This window comes from Orycteropus afer, unplaced genomic scaffold (genome assembly GCF_000298275.1).
Source record: "Orycteropus afer afer isolate SDZICR_OR568_19922 unplaced genomic scaffold, OryAfe1.0 scaffold00429, whole genome shotgun sequence".
NCBI classification, from domain to species: Eukaryota; Metazoa; Chordata; class Mammalia; order Tubulidentata; family Orycteropodidae; genus Orycteropus; species Orycteropus afer.
In genome coordinates, this window is record NW_006922016.1 from 766896 (window position 1) to 785799 (window position 18904).

Consider the following 18904-nt stretch of genomic DNA (forward strand, 5'->3'; position numbering starts at 1 on the left):
CAGTTCAAACCCACCAGCCACTCCGTAGAAGGAAGATGAGGCAATCTACTTCCGTAAAGATTTACTGCCACCTTGGAAATACACACACACACACACACACACATTTTTTAAACTTTCTTTAGAAAATCCAAGATGCCATTTTAATGGTTCTTTTCTGTCTGGAGTTAATATTACTCCTGGCATTATGTAGCAATGTTCTAGTAAGAAGCAACAAAATTCATTGGCTGATTTTTTTTTTTTTTTTTAATATACCTGAGGAAGACTTGCACCTGAGGGTTCCTATCTTGGATATTCATCCTAAGTACCTTTAACTTGGAAATCTACCTTTTGTTGTCTAAACTTTAAGATGATCCCTAACAGGATTAAAGTCCTCAACCAGCAGGCCAAGGCAACCTCTTCAGAAAAACAAGGTCATGCTGCATTTTTTTGGTAAGCAGAGGAATCAACAAAGAGATGTTATATAACTTCTATTTATATCCTCTTTGCTCACTATCTGCAGGCAGACAAGAGTCGCTGAGAAGGGATTTAATGAGCTCTCTGGGTTTGCTCACCTTCCTGAGCTGGTAGGAACCAGCTTGTTCTCAAATGCGTCAGCAAAGAATCTGGCTGTGGGTGGGCGGCTGGGGTAGGTGGATTGAGTGGTTGCCATGGTGTTCTTTAATTCCCTGTCTTTCAAAGATCTCACTCCCCCCTTCCCTGACTCCTTCCTCCCCCCTCCCCACTTTTTTTTTTTTTTTTTTTTTCAAATCTATGCACTTCCTTGTTTCTCACACCTACTCAGGAATCTGGGAGCTGTCTCCGGAAACAGAATATTTTTCACTCCCTCCTAAGGGCTCCTCATTGTGTAGTGCCAAGACATCAGAAGAGTTTATTCTAAGGTGTATTTTTCTCCTCTCTTCCCCTCCCCTGTCTTTTTCCTGTGATTTTTTATAATCAATTACTCAAGTATAGAGACCTACCCTAAAAGTTTTAAATCTCACCCATAAAGGCTTTCTCCACAATATCTATTGACTGGAAATAAGGTGGATTTGGTTGCTAGTTAAACAGTGGGCATGCCCCAAGAAGAAATGTTGTTTGTGTTTCTGTTTATCTTCTTTGTGCTCTTGTTCTGGGCAGAACTGTGTCTTCCATATCATCTAAACAACAACAGAACCACATTGCCATCAAGTCAGTGCCAACTCGTGACAACCCCATGTGCTACAGAGTAGAATTGCTCCATAGGGTTTCCTAGGCTGTAGTCTTTACTGACGCAGATCACCAGACCTTTCTTCTACAGCACCACGGATGGGTTCACACTGCCTACCTTTTGGTTTGTAGTCGAGCACAAACCACTTGTACCAGCCATGGACCCTTTCCTATATCACCTAGCATATTACAAAATAGACCACATGAAAACAAGAGAATTTGTCCCACAATAATAATACCTGGAGTTTGGGTAACTTCTGTTACCTGAAGGGTCTGCAGGTTGAAATTACTCAGCCTGCATGTGGAAAAAAAAAAGGGGGGTGGGGGAGAAGTGGCTGCTCCTTCATTTCTCATCAGGGAATCTGAAAGTGCCACTCTGAGTACTACTCTGCTCTGAGTAGCAGCTCTGAAGTTGTCCACCTCAGGGCTTCAAACCAGTTCAGTTAGGTTTGACCCCCTGATGAGAATTTGCCTTTCCACCCCAGAAATACTGGATCAGAATCTATAGTTCAACAATTTCCCCAGGTGATTCTTATAGGCATCCATTAAAATGAGGATCTCATTAAAAGGTAGATTCTGATTCAGTATAACTGGGTGGAAATGCAGATTCTCAGCAGGGGTCGAACTGAATCAAACCAGCTGGAAGCCCTGGCCCATGTGCACTATAGCTGCTTTGCTTGTGGCCAGGAGGCTTCTGGAATGGCCTTGTGCTGTCAGTCACATTCCTACCCGAGCAGAGGCGTTCAGAAGAAGCGAGGAGGGAACGTATAATGAAACGTTCTTAGAAAAGAATAAGTAGTTCCAATGAGGACAGGCTTGAAAAATACAAAAGCCAAAACCACTCCAGCCTTGCCCATGAGTTGCACAACCTCTTAATAGCAGTAGCCTGTTTGAATAATCAGAGACAAGCTGACTTCTGATTAACTTCTGTTAGAGACATCTGCATAAAATATCCCCAGATTCCAGACCATGGAGGTACTTTTTTTCCCTCTGAGTAACTGGAGGGACTTTCCCTTTGGAAATCTTCCAGCAGAGTTAACTTTATGGTTGAGAATATTTTCTCATTAGAAACAGCCAGCAGTTTGATTCCTGATCTGGGGACAATAAAGACAGCTCGGGCACACCAGACCTGGAGCCCCAACGTCTGCAAACCTAATTGGTATTCATGACTGGCTTTTGCTCTTCTCCATGACACTCCTGTTCTCAAGAAATCTGTGCTGCTCACATTTCCTGAGGTCCTCTGAGTTCCTTTTTGAAAGTGTCAGAGGACCTCTTGATGTTTCTCTTAGTTTCCTATGCTGGATTTTAAACTTTTCATCAAGATGTCCCAGACACTAAAGGGGTATAGTCTTATGAACCATCTGGTTGCCATGCGCCTTGTGCCTTTGGCATTTAGGATTTTAAAAAAATTACATTGCTGTTCAAGGAGGATGTGTTTCAGTTGTCCTCACCATGCGGTGTTTGAAAGATGTGTTTTTATTAGCCTTGCAACTCAAACCCACAAACTTGTTCAGCCCAGAGCTTATAGTTACCACATCTGGGGAGGAAGCCACGTTTGGAGATGGATACCCCACAAGTGATTGTCCTTCTTGCTTCCTAGTTAGTAATGTAGGCAGCTGTGCCAGTGGGGCCAGACTGGTTAACAGTTAACAAGCTGAATCAAGGATCTTCAGCCAGGCTGAGCCCATCATAATGTTATGTACAAAAATCTGATAAGCCTCTGGGAGGTGAAGGGCATTCTGTTTTGCCCATTTGGCAAGATTTTGAGCTTTCCATACAGCTATGTTGTGGTTCTCAGATGCAGAACTCAGCTCTCTTCCAGTATTTGGAATTGCGCTTCCTTCAGGACCATTGTTCCTTCATTAATATGTTGTTAGCTGCCATTGAGGAGGCTTCCTTTTCATGGTGACTCCATGCATAAGGAACAAAATACTGCTTCATTGTATGCCATCTCCATGATTAGTTGCAGATAAGACCATTGTGAGGCATAGGATTTTCACTGGCTGAATTTTGGAAGTTTATCACTAGGTCTTTCTTCTTAGTCTGTGTTAGTCTAGAAGCTCCACTGAAACCTGTTCAGCATCATGGTGACACCCAATCCTCCATTGACAGACAGGTGGTGGCTGTGCATGAGGTACATTGGCTGGGAATTGAACCTGGGCCTCCTGCATTTGGCCACTGAACCACCACTGCCCCCCACTAATTACATCAATATAGTAAATACTTATTGAGCACTGACTGTGTGTTTGGCACAGTATTAGCTGGCAGCAATACAATCAGAAACAAACTAAATATAGTTCCTACCCTCAGAAAGCTTACAGTCTATTGGGAGAGATGACTAATAAACCAGTTAAAAAATAGACTAAAAACTCAAACTCACTGCTGTTGAGTTGGATCTGACTCATAGTGACCCTTCCTTGGATTTCCAAGGCAGTATCACTACAGAAGTAGATTGCCCAATCTTCCTTCCCAGGAATGGCTGGTGGGTTTGAACTGCCAGCCTCCTGATTAGCATTCAAATGCCTTAGGCTCTGCACCACCAGTTAACAAATAGAGAAATACATAAATAACAAATTGGAGAAAGATGGTAAGAGAAGCAAGCAGAGTGCAGGGTATTATGGGAAGCCTACTTAGGGTGGTCCTGGAAGGCTTCTCCAGGGAGATGCTATTTCAGCTAAGAAGAGAACCAGCCATGGGAAGAACAGAGAGCAAGAGTATCAGAACAACAACAGGCTGGCACAGGCCTGGCATGCTGGAAGAACCAAAAGGAGGCCAATGTGGTCACAGCATAGCAGTATCTGAGCAAGGAAGGTAGCATAAGATGACTGCTTGACCAAGGTAACACGCTTGTCATTGGGTGGGAGGCTGGATTAGGTGATCTCCATGGTTCTGCCAACCCCTAGTCAGTGTTTCTAAAGGGCACCAAGTTGGCTCCAGCCCATAACCTGCTTGGATACACACCATCAATGCCAGAGCCATAATATATTAAGAAGCACTTACCCAGATGAGTGCTGTGTAATTTCATCCTCTGATCCCCATCCACTTGGCCATCTGTGAGCTTTACTGTCAGATTCCAGAGATGCGCTCTTCAGCCATATGGAAGTTACCTGAGGGACCAGTACACAGTGAAATGGGCCTGCTGGGTGGGGTGGTGGAAGATGAATATCCTAGAATGCTTCAGTTAGGTACAGATTCGGGCTATGACCTAGGAGTCTGTTCACCTGAGCACAAGGACTGAGAGTGAATAGGGATGTGTATCTGGAAGGCATTCACTTTGGTTGATGTTTTGTTGTTTGTAAGACTAGTGTCCCAGCTCCTCCAGACCAGGGGATTTTTTTTTTGTCCCCCTTGACTTTGGATTTTTAAGTGGATTTGTCATAGATTTGTTGAGAGTAGAGAAGGATAAGTGGCTGACATTAAATACCCACATACCAGGTGTCAGGCAGCATGCTAGGCTTTTACCTGTGTTACCTCCTTTACCCTTCTCAATGGCATTTACCTTCCTCCCACTTTACAGATAAGGAAACTGAGACTAGAAGCTCATAAATGAACTATCCACATCCACCTAGAACTTTTTTTTAATCATGGTGAAATATATATAATAAAATATTTTCTATTGTTATTTAAAAGTATACAATTCAATGGCATTAAGTACCATCACCACTATCCCATTTCCAAAAGTTTTTCACTGCCCCAAACAGAAATTCAGTACTTCTTCAGCAGTAACTCCCACTCCCTGCTCCTCCGAGCCCCTGGTAACCACTAATAAACTTTTGTCTCTATGTATTTCCCTATTCTAGATAATTTATATAAGTGAGATCTTACAATATGTGTCCTTTTGCTAAACTGACCCAATGCTTAAATCATCTCTATTTATAAGTATCCTCCTTGCTAAGGATGTATGCTGAAGCCCTGTCACTGTCTACACAGCTCAGGAAGTGCATGTGCAAAACATTATTCTTGACATTGGTACAAATCACAGGTTAGATTTCCTAAGGAACCTCGGAGCTTTTAGGACAGAAGAAGCCAGTCAGTTAATACATACTCATTCAATATATACTCAGAGGCACAAGATGGAAATAAGGCCTGGAGGATCCAGCACAAAGCTCAAAGTTCTTACCTTTTACTTCTGCTTCAGTCCTCTATCTTGATTGGACTCCCATGTGCAGTAGAAGGAAGAGCACCTGAGTCACAGCCACGTGCTTGGCACAGGGCCACACCTCGTGTGATGAGGCCCAATCTTCTGTGCCTCTGATGTACAGTATGCAGTTCCTGGGGATGGAATTTTCCAACCACCTCCTGCATTGCTCTTTTGAGGTCTAAGGTACAGGTAGGAGGCCCAATGAGAAGCCCTTGACATCTGCCCTGCCATAGATCCCACAGCGAGTCTGTGAGTGGGCCAAGATAAGGCCCCAAGAGTTTCACCAGAACCACTAAAAAAATACTTTTTGTTGAATTACAGAATCACCCCTACAGCACTCTCAAGCTGGTGTGTGTCTCCTGCACCCCGAGACTTGCAATTCAATTTAAAAAAAAAATTTTTTATCTACTGGTGTAGGTAGATATCCATAGACCAAGACTCTAATACAAAAGTCCTTCCTGATGTCTAACCAAAGTCTTTTTCACTTCATAGTGCCTTTCTTTTTTCTAAGCCTCACGTTGACTTGAAGAACAACCAGAACACCTTATTGAGGCATGGAGGAAGATTACCAAGGAGGTCCCTATCTTTCCATCCTCTTCCACTTGAGGCATTTTTGTTTTGTTTTGTTTTAATCTATGCCACTAGTATTTCAAATATTAGCAAGCCATACCTGGTAGACAGATTTCAGCGAAGCTTCTAGACTAAGACACACTAGGAAGGAAAGGCCTGGCAATCTACTTCTATAAATTACCCAGTGAAAACCCTATGGATCACAACAGAATATTGTGCAATACAGTGCTAGGAGATAAGCATCCTAGTTTGGAAGGCATTCAAAATACACAGTGGCAGCAGCAATGGACTGACACATGCCAATAATTGTGAAGATGACCCAGGACTGGGCAATGTTTGGGTTACCATGAATCACATGACTTGACAGAAACTAATAACAACAATTTTATTAAATTCCACTGGTCATCTTTGTTTTTCTCAGAAGGCTTTATTATTATCATTATCAATTATAATTTATTTATTTATTTATTTATTTATCTTTTTTTCTTCATGTCTTTGACTAGAAGAAATGATAGTGGTGCCAGGTTAGCCCCATGAAGGATGCTGACTTCTGGCATTTGTAGAAAGCCTTGATGGTTGAACCCAGAGAAAATTTGGAGTCTCCTTTTTTCCCAGGGTTAGAGGCACTAGGTCCTCCAAAATGATACCTGCCCTGCCTCTGAAATCGATTGACTTCACTGTTAACTGCTGCTAAAGACAGTTATTGCTGACAGCTTCTGTGCACACACAGGGACTTTGTAAGATAACAACACCTTTTTAATTTTTTTTTTTTTTTAAGGAAGTACAGCTTGTTGCTTGAGATGTTGTTGACGAGTATGTGTGAAACTGTTAGTGTTTTGATCCATACCAGGGGAAAACCATACTGCTTACTACATAGGTCCCGAGCTTTCACAGCAAGTGCTGATTCCCGTGGGCACTGGGAGACAGAAAGGGAGAGATATTAAGCTTTCCTCCTTGGGAGAAAGGGACTTCTTATAGAACAGGTTGGGCCTTGTTACTTGGAATTCAGTCACATTGAAAAGCATCATTAAGATGCACTGCTTTGGTATGTTCTGTAAAAATTTCCAGGTATATAGTAGAGCTGACAAGGGACAAGGTTGTAGTAACTTCTTGGCCACAGCCAGCTACCCAGAGGAAGCAAGTAGTTGGACCTGTGGCTCAGGACCATGGTCATGGGACATAAAGCTCAATTGGCATAACATACTACACAAAACCATTGTTCCACATTCTAGTTTGGTGAGTACCAACTGGGATTTTAACAGCTTGCAAGCAGCCATCTAGATGCAACAATGGGTCTCTCCTCATCCAGAGCAAAGAAGAATGAAGAAAATCAAAGATTCCTGGAAGCAATTAGTCGAAGGGACTGGTACACCGTGCAATCCTCAGCCTATATGACTAGGAGGCCATAAGAACTAGATGGTGCTCAGCTACCACTGTCAACCACTCGGAGGGGGATCTCTGTAGGAGATCCTGGATAGAGTAGGAGAACAATGTGGAACAAAACCCAAAATCATTAAAAAAAAAAAAAAAAGACCAAGTTTGCTAGTCTGATAGAATCTGATGGAACCACTGAGACTGTGGCCCCTACCTGTCCTTCAGGTCTGGAATTGAATCCACTGGTGTGGCTTCCAGCCGAACAAAAGAAAGGCATATGAGCTGAACATTTACATTAGGTAGATACACTCCTTGGCAAGGTCTATCATGGGAGAATAGAAGGGCTGTGTATGCACAGGGAGACAGCTCTGGGGGCAGGAGCGCATGGGAAGGGAGGACACAGGGAAGAAAGAGGTAGCAAGGGGAGGAAGTGGGAAGAGAACTGTTTCATTATGGGAATTTGCAGTCAGTGTCATGAGACAGTGTATGTGAACTGCTGTATGGAAGATGAATTTGCTTTGTAAATTTTCACCCAAATCATAATAAAAATTAAAAAAAACAAAGATCTACTGCTTTGACCTTGACTTTGGAGTTCAGGCTCCTCCCTGTGGCCAGGTTACTTTGACTGAGGTTCTTCTTGCCTTCCACCCCCTCCTCTCAGGCCTGGGGAGCCAGCATTGAGCCAGCCATATGTCCCTCAGTCCAGTCCTTGCATAGCAGAGTGGTTGGAACATAGGATGTTCATCTCAGAATCAACAAGAGGTGGCTCCACAGTTTGGATGTGGGAAGATCTTTGAGAAAACTGGAGTCAAAATGTTAATGCCTTTCCAGTGCAGACTCAGTTCACTTTAGTCAGCTTTGTCTTCCTTTTGGCAATTATTTCTGAATTCATTCAAACTGGAGACACCCTTAGAAACAGTTGCAGCAGTATATTGACAGAGAGCTTGCAGAAATGCAAGCTGGATTCAGAAGATGATGTGAAATGAGGGATATCATTGCTGATGTCAGATGGATCTTAGCTGAAAGCAATGAATACCAGAAAAATGTTTACTTGTGTTTTATCGACTATGCAAAAGCATTGTGTGGATCATAACAAATTATGGATAACATTGAGAAGAATGGGAATTCCAGAACACTTGATTGTAGTCATGAGGAGTCTGTACATAAATCAGGAGGCTGTCATTCAAACAGAATAAGGGGATACTGCATGGTTCAAAATCAAGAAGGGAGTGCATCAAGGTTGTATCCTTTCACCATACTTATTCAACTTGTATTCTGAGCAGATAATCTGAGAAGCTGGATTATATGAAGAAGAACGTGGCATTAGGGTTGGAAGAGAGCTCATTAACAACCTGCAATACGCAGATGACACAGCTATACTTGCTGGAAGTAAGGATGATTTGAAGCACTTACTGATGAAGATTAAAGACTATAGTCTGCAGTATGGATTACATCTCAATAAAAAGAAAACAAAAATCCTTACAACTGGACCAATAAGCAGCATCACTATAAACAGAAAAGATTGAAGTTGTCAGACTTCATATTTCTTGGTTCTACAATCAACACCAATAGAAGGAGCCGTCAAGACATCAAAAGACATATTTCATTGGGAATATCTGCTGCAAAAGACCTCTTTCAAGTGCTGAAGAGCAAAGATGTCTCGTTGAAGTGCACCTAACCCAAGCTATGGTATTTTCAATCACCTCTTATGCACATGAGAGCTGGACAGTGAATAAGCAAAACCAAAGAAGAGTTGATACTTTTGAGTTGTGGTGTTGGAGAAGAATGCTAAGAGTACCATGGTCTGCTAAAAGGACTAACAAATCTATCCTGGGAGAAGTGCAGCTGGAATGCTTCTTGGAAATGAGAATGACCAGGCTTCATCTCACTTACTTTGGTCATGTTGTCAGAAGGAACCTTTCCCTGGAGAAGGATGTTGTGGTGGTTAAGATTGTGTGTCAGCTTGGCGAGGCCTGGTTGAGTGGCTGGGCAACTGGATGTAGTATTCCCCATGTGAGACTCGTAATCAACTCTGTGATGGGATTTACTGTGAGCAACTGAGTAGCTGCCTTGGGGTATGTGGCCTGCTTCCCATACATAAGCAGCAGCTTTGAGAATCTTCTCTAGCTTATGGCACACTTGAACTTGAATGTAGCCATGTCATTGTTCAGGAGCCTGCCATGCTCTGCTCACCTTGGGACTTTCGATGGACTTGAATTAATGGCCTGCCGTGTGGTTTGGTAACATCGAGACTGTGCCTTTTCACTAGTTGACCTTGGGTTTTTGTCAGCCTCAGTAGCTAGCAGCTGCCTAAATGGAGAGATGACTCTAGCTTCAGTGGGCCAGGAGCAAGAGGCAGAACTGAAGCCCAAGGTCAAAGGACTTTCACACAGCCCCTAGAGCCTGGCACTTGGAACTCAGACTCCTAGCCTCCCAAACTGTAAGAGAATAAACTCCTGTTTGTTCAAGCCATCCCATTTGTGATATATTCTTATCAGAGCAGCACTAGGTAACCAGAACAGGTGCCATGTTTTGTAAAGTGGAGGGTCAACAAAGAAGGGGAAGGCCCTCAGTGAGATGGGTAGACACAATGGCTGTAATGATGGGCTCAGGTATAGCAAGGATCATGAGGCTGGCATAGGACCGGGCAGTGTTCCCTTCTGTTGTGCATAGGGTTCCTATGAGTTGGAGATGACTCAAGGCCACCTAACAATGACAACAACAGAGACACCCTCAGAGAGACTGGAGATCTGAGAGCTCCATATGTTTAGTGGTTAAAACCAATCAAAGCTGGCAGATAGTTCATTCTTAGAGTATGTAAAAATGGCACAGCAGAGACATTTGACCTCTTCTAACTTTATGAGCCACTCCTCGGAAGGAAGGTTGGGCAATGCTACTTCCGTAGTGATACTGCCTCGGAAACCCAAGGAGGGGTCTCTATGAGTTGGGGCCGACTCGATGGCACATAACAACAACAACTTTATGAGGGGGAGAGAGAATTACCATCAGCATCAGACCAAGGCTGATTTCTGTGAGGCAGAGATCAGACATACCTCTACCCTTTGCTCTTTTTATCAGTTCTGACACCATCCATCCCTCCCAAGGCACTCTCAACTCCTTTTCTGGGTTTGATCATTTGTCACAATGGCTACACATACCTTATAGATCATACTTAATGTTTATGAGATTTACTAGGCAAGTAACAAGTTACATTTCAGGATCAGAAATGACTTAGAATACAGTTTTTCAGTCAGGGCAACTTCTCAGCTGTATCTCTCTCTGGCTGTTGGCCTTCTTAGGCCACTTGGGCCAGCCCTGCATGTGCCCTACTTAGGCAAGTGTTACAAAGCTTTTTAGCTCTGCTAATAAATGACTGGAGGCACCCTACTCCACCAGTAGCCTCCTCCCGAAAGTGCTCTGTTCTCTTGCTTCGTGTATCAGGTGGCCCACTCCTGCTGGTCTTCTGGTTTTGCTGCCACCGTTTCCCTACCACTGCTTCTTACCATCTCTGGTGTTATAGCTCTCTGTCTTCTGGGTCTGGGAGGTTCCCAGTGCAAGTACTTCCAGGGAACATGTTCTACTCCTATCTCTTCTTGGTGGTAGTCAGTTTCCCCTTTTCTGTCTCTGGAATGCTGGAATGGCTCATTTTAAGCCTAATGGGATGGCAACATTGACTAATCCCCTCATTAGTGTTCCATACACCTTATTTGCATGGTCACACCCCAACAAATAAGGTGCCATGCATGTTATTTACATTATTAGCAAGTGATCCAATCCCCCTGATGGACTACAAACACCTTATTTGCATAGTCCTGCCCATTATTAGGGAGCTCTGTTGGCTCAGTGCCTAAAATACCTGACTGCTAAATAGAAGGTTGGTGATTCAAACCCAGCTTTGCTGAAGGAAGATGTGGCAGTTTACTTCATAAAGATTTACAACCTTGAAAACCCAGCAGGGTTCACTATGAGTCAGAATTGACTTGATGGCATGGTTTTTTTGGTACACAATCATTTGGTGGGAGTTACAAAGACTACGACTAGAAAGCCTATATTAAATGATTCACTGCACCACAAAGTGAGCAATAATCAATGCCAGGAGAATGTTCTAGTCTTAATGCCCATTTTATAATTACTGAATGCTTTGCATACATCATACTTTTCCTGAAGTCAAGAATAATTAAAAATGTAGGGAAAAAGTTCATGTTATGTTTGGGATTGCCCAGTAAGGGGATCTTACACCAAGCTGTATTCAGCCTTTAGGTATATCAAATTTTGTGATGTAAAAGAAGCAAAAAAGGTTTTATTGTTATGTCTAAACAGCCTGAATGGTATTTGTTTAAAAACTTCCTGATTTGTGATAGCTATTGGGAATTATTGTTCAGTGTGTTTTTGTTCTCCGTTTAGGAGACCATCTTGACCTACTGGTCCCAGCTGGAATTGTTTATCATTGGATATCATTTGGATACTAGACTTTGATTACAATGTAATACCAGCATATTGTTAGAGCTACATATCTTACCACCACTCGTCTGTAAACTTGTCATACATGGGTGCCTTGCATGTTGCTATGATGTTGGAAACTAGGCTACCAGTATTACAAATGCCAGCTGGTCACCCATTGTGGACAGATTTCAGCAGAGATTCCATACTAAGGCAGACTAGGAAGAAAAGTCTGACAATCTACTTCTGAAAATTAGCCAATGGAAACCCTATGGGTCACAACAAAATATTGTCCATACCAACCATCATGAGGATGATGCATGGTCAGGCGACGTTTCATTTTGTTGTGCATGGTGTCACCATGAGTCAGAGCCAACTAGACAGCAGCTAACAGCAACAGCATATCTTACATTCTAATGCCTTTCATTTTAAAAAGGGATTGATAGATAATGACACCATCTTGCATTTGAATAGTACTCTGTAGTAATCAAACTATTTTCACACCCAGTGTTTCATAACTGCAACTCTGCTGGGTCCCTGGCTTGCATGTGATACAGGTGGTAAGAGCCTCATTTTTCAGGTAAGGAACCCAGAACACAAATGAGGTTAAAGTAAATTGTCCAAGATCATGTGGCTAGCTGGTAAGGAGCAAAGGCTAAAATTTAGATTTCCAGACTTCTAGTTCCCAGGCGCTGGGGGCACTCACTCATCTATGCCAGGAAATTTGGAAGACTGCTACCTGGCCAACTGACAGGAAGAGATCCATATTTGTACCCATTCCAAAAAGAGGTGATCCCACAGAATGTGGAAATTATCAAACAATAACATTAATATCACACACAAGTAAAATGTTGCTGAAGATAATTCAAAAATGGTTGCAGCAGTATATTGACAGGGAACTTTCAGAAATGCAAGCTGGATTCAGAAGTGGACATGGGATGAAGTATATCATTGCTGATGTCAGATGGATCTTGATTGAAAGCAAAGAATACCAGAAAGATGTTTATTTGTATTTTATTGACCATGCAAAAGCATTTGACTGTGTAGAGCATAACAAATTATGGATAACATTGAAAAGAATGGGAATTCCAAAGCACTTAATTGTGCTCATGAGGAACCTATACATAGAAAAGGAGGCTGCCATTTGAACAGAAAAAGAGAATACTGCGTGGTTTAAAATCAGGAAGGGAGTGTGTCAGGATTGTATCCTTTCACTATACTTTCACACAACTTTGCTGAAAGTGAAGATGACTTGAAGTACTTACTGATGAAGTATTCAGTATGGATTACATCTCAACATAAAGAAAACAAAAATCCTTACAACTGGACCAATAAGCAACATCACGATAAATGGAGAAAAGATTGAGGTTGTCAAAGATTTCATATTGCTTGGTTCTACAATCAACACCAATGGAAGCAACAGGCAAGAAATCAGACAACATGTTGCACTGGGTACATCAGGTGAAAAAGACCTCTTTAAAGTGCTGAAGACCAAAGATGTCTCTTTGAAGAGTAAGGTACACCTTGTCCAAGCCATGGTATTTTCAGTTACCTCATACGCATACAAAAGCTGGACATTGAATAAGGAAAACCAAAGAAGAGTTGATGCTTTTGAGTTGTGGTGTTGGTGAAGGATACTGAAAGTAAGCGTGAACTGCTAGAAGAACTCTCAAATCTGTCCTGGAGGAAGTGCAGCTGGAATGCTATTTGGAAGTGAGAATGGCCAGACTTCGTCTCACCTGCTTTGGTCACTTTGTCAGAAGGAACCATTCCCTGGAGAAAGATATCATGGTTAATAAAGTGGAGGATCAGCAAAAGAGGGGAAGACCCTGAAGGAGATGGATTGATACTGTGGCTGCAATGATAGGTATAGCAAGGATTGTGAGTCTGGCACAGGAACGAGCAGTGTTTCATTCTGTTGTACATAGGGTTGCTATGAGTCGGAGCAAACTCCACAGCAACTAACAACAGTTCTCAAGTCTCACTGGACCTAACCAGGTGTGTGTCGTTTCCTAGTCCATGATTCATGATCTTTGAATTGTGATTGTTGTCACTGAATTTTAAGAAAGGACACCAGACCTACAGCAATCATTATGCAACAATGGTTTTAGTAATAATATATAACCCCCAGCAGGGGAAGTCTTACATGAGCAGCGGGACCTGTATAGGATCACTTATTAACAAAGGCGTGAAACATCATAGAAAAAATTGAGGCATTCACTTGCATACCTGCCACAACTATTTTTTTACTGTGAGAATTGTCTCTTTTTATGCAGCTGAGACTTGGGGGACGTGGGTTATGACAAGTCAAAAGGTTTTTCAAGTATGACAAACTCTTGCTTAGATGAGAGATGTTTAATAAAGCAGTGTGGTTAAGATCATGGGCTGAGGTGTCAGACATGAAGTGTGAGTTCTGGGTACCCCCACTTTCTAACTCCGTGATTTTACAAGTTAGTTAACCTCCTTGAGCCTCGGTTTGCTCATCTGTATTGAGGATAATAATGGCATCTACCTCTGAGGTAGTTTGAAGATTAGATGAGATAATATATGTAAAGCACTTGCACAGTGCCTGGCAAGTAGGAAGTGTTCGATTAGCATTCACTGTAATATAATTTAGAGTCCCTAGGTGGTGCAAATGGTTTGTACTTGCCTACTAATCTAAAGGTTTGCAATTCAAACCTTCCCAGTGGTGCTACAGAAGAAAGACCTGGCTATCTGCTTCCATAAAGATTACAGCCAAGAAAACCCTATGGAGGACAGTTATAACCTGTAACACATGAAGTCACCATGATTCAGAATCAACTCATTGACAGTGAGCTTCAGGGGTAGTGTAATCAGTTAACACACTTGGCTTAATCTTTTGGGGGTTGCAGGTTCAAGTCTACCAAGATACACCTCAGAAGAAAGGCCTGATGGGCTGAACCATTAGGTGTGTCTTTGCAGGGGGGAATATACCCAAGGCCATGTATAGGGTTGGCAGACAATGTTACTACAATTGTATTTGTTAGTTTTGTGAGAATTCCCAGGTATATAGTAGAGCTGACAAGGGACAAGGTTGTGGTCACTTCTTGGCCACAGCCAGCTACCCAAAGGGAGCAAGTAGTTGGACGTGTGGGCTTGGGAACATAGTTGCAAGGGACATCAAACTCAATTGGCATAACATACAATAAAAACATCATTCCACATCCTACTTTGGCAAAAGCGACCGGAATCTTAAAAGCTTGCAAGTGGCCATCTTGATGCAATGATGAGTCTCTCCTCTTCCAGAGCAAAAAAGAATGAAGAAAACCAAAGATTCATGGAAACAATTTGTCCAAGGTACTGGAACACCATACAATCCTCAGCCTATATGACTATGAGACCAGAAGAACTAACTAGATGGTGCCAGGCTACCACTATCAACCACTTGGAGGAGGATCTATATAGGAGATCCTGGATAGAGTGGGAGAACAATGTGGAACAAAACTCAAAATCATTGGGGGAAAAAAAAAAAAAGGGACCAGGTTTGCTGGTCTGATAGAGCCTGATGGAACCACTGAGACTATGGCCCCCAGCTGCCCTTCAGGTCTGGAATTGAACCCACTCCTGTGGCTTCCAGGCAAACAAAAGACAGGCATAAGAGCTGAATATTTACATTAGGTAGATATACTCCTTGGCGAGAACAATAATGGGAGAATAGAAGGGCTGTGTATGCACAGGGAGATAGCTCAGGCAGCAGGAGTGCATGGAGGGAAGGACACAAGGAAGAGGTAGCTATGGGGAAGAAGTGGGAGGGGAGCTTGCATTGTGGTAAGTTGCAGTCAATGTCATGAGACAAAGTGTATGTGAACTGCTGTGTGGAAAGTAAATTTGCTCTGTAAACTTTCACCTAAATCACAATTTAAAAAAAAGAAAGGCCACACAATCTACTTCTGAAAAATCAGCCATTGAAAACGCTATGGAGCACAGTCCTACTCTGACACACGCAGGGTCACTGTGAGTTGGAATCAACTGTGCAACAACTGTGTTTTGCTTTTAAAATATATATGTTTATATATTATTATTATTTAAAGAAGTGGTGAATTCTCAAGGAGCACTGGTGGCGTAGGGATTAAAGCACTTGGCTGCCAACCAAAAGGTCAGTGGTTCAAAAGCACTAGCTACTCAGCAGGAGAAAGATGTGGCAGCCTGCTTCTGTAAAGATTGACAGCCTTGGAAAACTTTATATGGCAGTTGTAGTCTGTCCTATAGAGTTGCTATGAGTTGGAACTGACTTGAGGGTAACGAGTTTGATTTTGGATAAGGTCTCAATCACAGGTATAGGAAGAGAGCCAAAGTAAACCCCACACTTTGGTAGCCACTGACGTCACTCTATCACCCACAGAGTGTCTGTTCCAGCTGGGCAGGAATGGATTGGTCCAGTTGGAATGTTACCCCTCTGGTTACAGAAACTGCCAGGACCTGGGCCTGTGTTCTGGGTTGTCAGAGGCTGCAGTGAAAAGAGAAAAAAAACAAAGAGAAAAGTTTTCTTCAGCCTCTACAAACGATGTGTTGGCTCACTGTTCAACATTCACATTTTCCAAATTCTTGGCCTTAGCCTGATAACTTAATTCATTTTACAGAAGCTAAGTAGACATCCAGAGTGAATGTCATGACTGTGCTGGCCAGGGCCATGTCTTAGGAGGCTGTCGGATGGAAAATCTCATCCTCTGCTGTGGTAGTTAAAGTTGTGTGTCAGCTTGGCTAGGCTGTGATTTTGAGTGGCTGGGCAGCTGGATGTAATTATTCCCTGTGAGGAAATTGCAATCACCTCCATAGTGGAATCTCCTATGAGCAGCTAGGGAGCTGCCTTTGGGGTATGGCCTGCTTCCAGTATATAAGAAGCAGTTTTGGGAAAGGTCTCTAGTTTTTTGGCATATTTGCATCCTATATTTGGCCAAGTCTTCATCCAATAGACTGCCCTATTGCCTGCCAGTTTTGGAATTGTTCCTGGACCTGAACTAGTGGCCTGATGTGTGCCTCTTGATCTTGGATTGTGCCATTCTACTTGTTGACCTCAGGTTCATAGTCTCAGCAGCCAGTAGCTGTCTGAGTTAGGAGAAACCTCCAGGTCCACTGGGCCTCAAATAAGAGGCAGAACTGAAGCCCAAGGTTGAGGGGCCTTCTTCTAGCCTCTAGAGCTGGCACTCTGAATTTGGACTTCTAGCCTCCTAAACTGTAAGAAAATAAATTTCTGTTTGTTAAGCCATCCACTTGTTGTATTTCTGTTGTAGCAGCCTTAGAAAACCAAGACATCGGAGTTCTCTTGAGGCCCAGAATAGGTGCTTCCAGAAGATGAACCCACCATAGGGTGGAAATGCTTACCTTTTGGGAAGATTCCAAGTCCTGCAGCAGTCTCCGCACTCTAGGCTCCATCTTCACTCCTGCCAGGCTCAGAACCAGATCATATGCATCTCTGATTCCTGCCATTGCCCCTGCCTGTAGCCTCAAAGGGGCCACTCCTATGAGAAACCCCTCATGTCCCAGGCAGAGGTAGGCAGACTGGCTCTATGTTCAGGGGCATGCTATAATCCTTGGAATGCAAAGCCTATAAAGATAGGCTTAAGAAAAGCTTGAGTTTCTGAACTCTGGGGAAAATGCCTTTTTGATAAGGAAGGTGCTCATTTGCTTACCTGTCTTCTTGTGTTTCCAGTGCATGAGGAAGGCTTGTGTCTCTTCCTATTCTTCTCCCCAGGACCCTTGCCTGTACAGTACAGTTGGGCTTGTGGTCTCTTATACCTAAAGAAAGGAGTGTTGGCCTACTCTCCCTGCTCACTGCCTTCGTGCTGTCTACAGGGTGGCTGTCACTGTCTGCAAGTCCCTAACCTTGGTAGTGCCCCTCATCTCAGAAGCCAGGAAGGCTTGTCAAGTCTATGAGGACTTGAGTGGGGTGGTAGGTGGCTGCCAGGCTAAGTAAGCCATGTTGCTGTTAATTGTAGCCAAATTGGTTCTGATTCATGGTGACCCATCCATGTGTGCAGGGTAGAACTGCTCCATAAGGTTTTCAAGGCTGTGACCTTGGCAGAAGCACATCATCAGACCTGCCTGCTGAGGTGTCTCTCTGGGTGAGTTTGAACCACTAACTTTGTCTTATGGTAGAGTGCTTAACCATTTGTGCCACCCAGGGACTCCCAAGTAAGCAGTACTTTTATTATTTTCCAGACTGATCTGAAAGCACCCTTTTATTCATATGGTAATCTAAGACCGAGATGTCAGTGCATTGGCTTCTGTATGACTCAGGCTCACGCAGCCCAAGGAAAAAAAAAAACTGTGTCCACTTTACAGTCACTATCAAGACAAGGCCTTTTCTTTTGGCCAGAAAGTAAACTAGGACCATCGTTCCAACTTATAACAACCTTGTGTGGTCAAAAGGAACTGAGTTGAGTAGTCAGGAGGCTTGGGTTCCATGTGACCTTAACAAGTCCCTTTTCCCTTCCAGGCCTCAGTTTCCAAATGTAGAGGGATGGAGTGGATTGGTGGTTTTCAAACTGTGTTCTGTGGAGCCTGGGAATTCCAAGGAGAAGTTTGAGTGGCAGGAAGAAAGGTCCTCCTCTGTGCTTCAAACAAAGCACCTCTGCTTGAGTCTCTTATATATGTTGGGTCTTGGTCTACATGGTGTTTGGGAGTGGGAAAGAACATGCTTTCACTCTGGGAACAGTGTTTAAACTGCTGGAATAGAGTGCTTCCAGCTTTTACATGCTGTGATCTGTATTCTCGTACTCTTCTTTTTTCTTTAAGCTTAGATTACAGTGGCCATGCCCCAGCTCCCCCACCACCACCACCACCAGTGCCCCCCAGAGCACCGTTCAGATGGCCTTGGCCAGCAGTCACATCCTCCCCTGAAGCCACATCAAGTGTAGACTTGAGGTCTGTGCTGTCTGGGTTGACGCTGTGCATCTGCCCTCAGACCAGCCTCCATGTCCTTTTATTCCTATACTTCTCCCATGCAACTGTTAAGGCTGAACTTTTTGTTCTTTTTAAAAATACAACATGATAGAGCACTGGGTGAGGAGGCTGTGAGGTTGCTCTGCCACAAGTCATGTGACCTCCCTAACCCCAGCGCTCTCATTTCTAACGTGATGGATTTATGCATGATGCCATCTTTCTTGGCAATCTCCTAAGACTCTGATGATACAGGCTCTGTGAAAAGGGCTTTGAAGTCAAATGTGATTTGGA

General features: G+C 43.2%; 1 protein-coding gene across 1 annotated transcript in view; it reads left to right on the forward strand.

The window, feature by feature from the left end:
• ITPR1 (inositol 1,4,5-trisphosphate receptor type 1) overlaps positions 1 to 18904 on the forward strand; it is a 471939-nt gene that overhangs the window by 343522 nt on the left and 109513 nt on the right. The gene's annotated exons all lie outside the window — the stretch shown is intronic.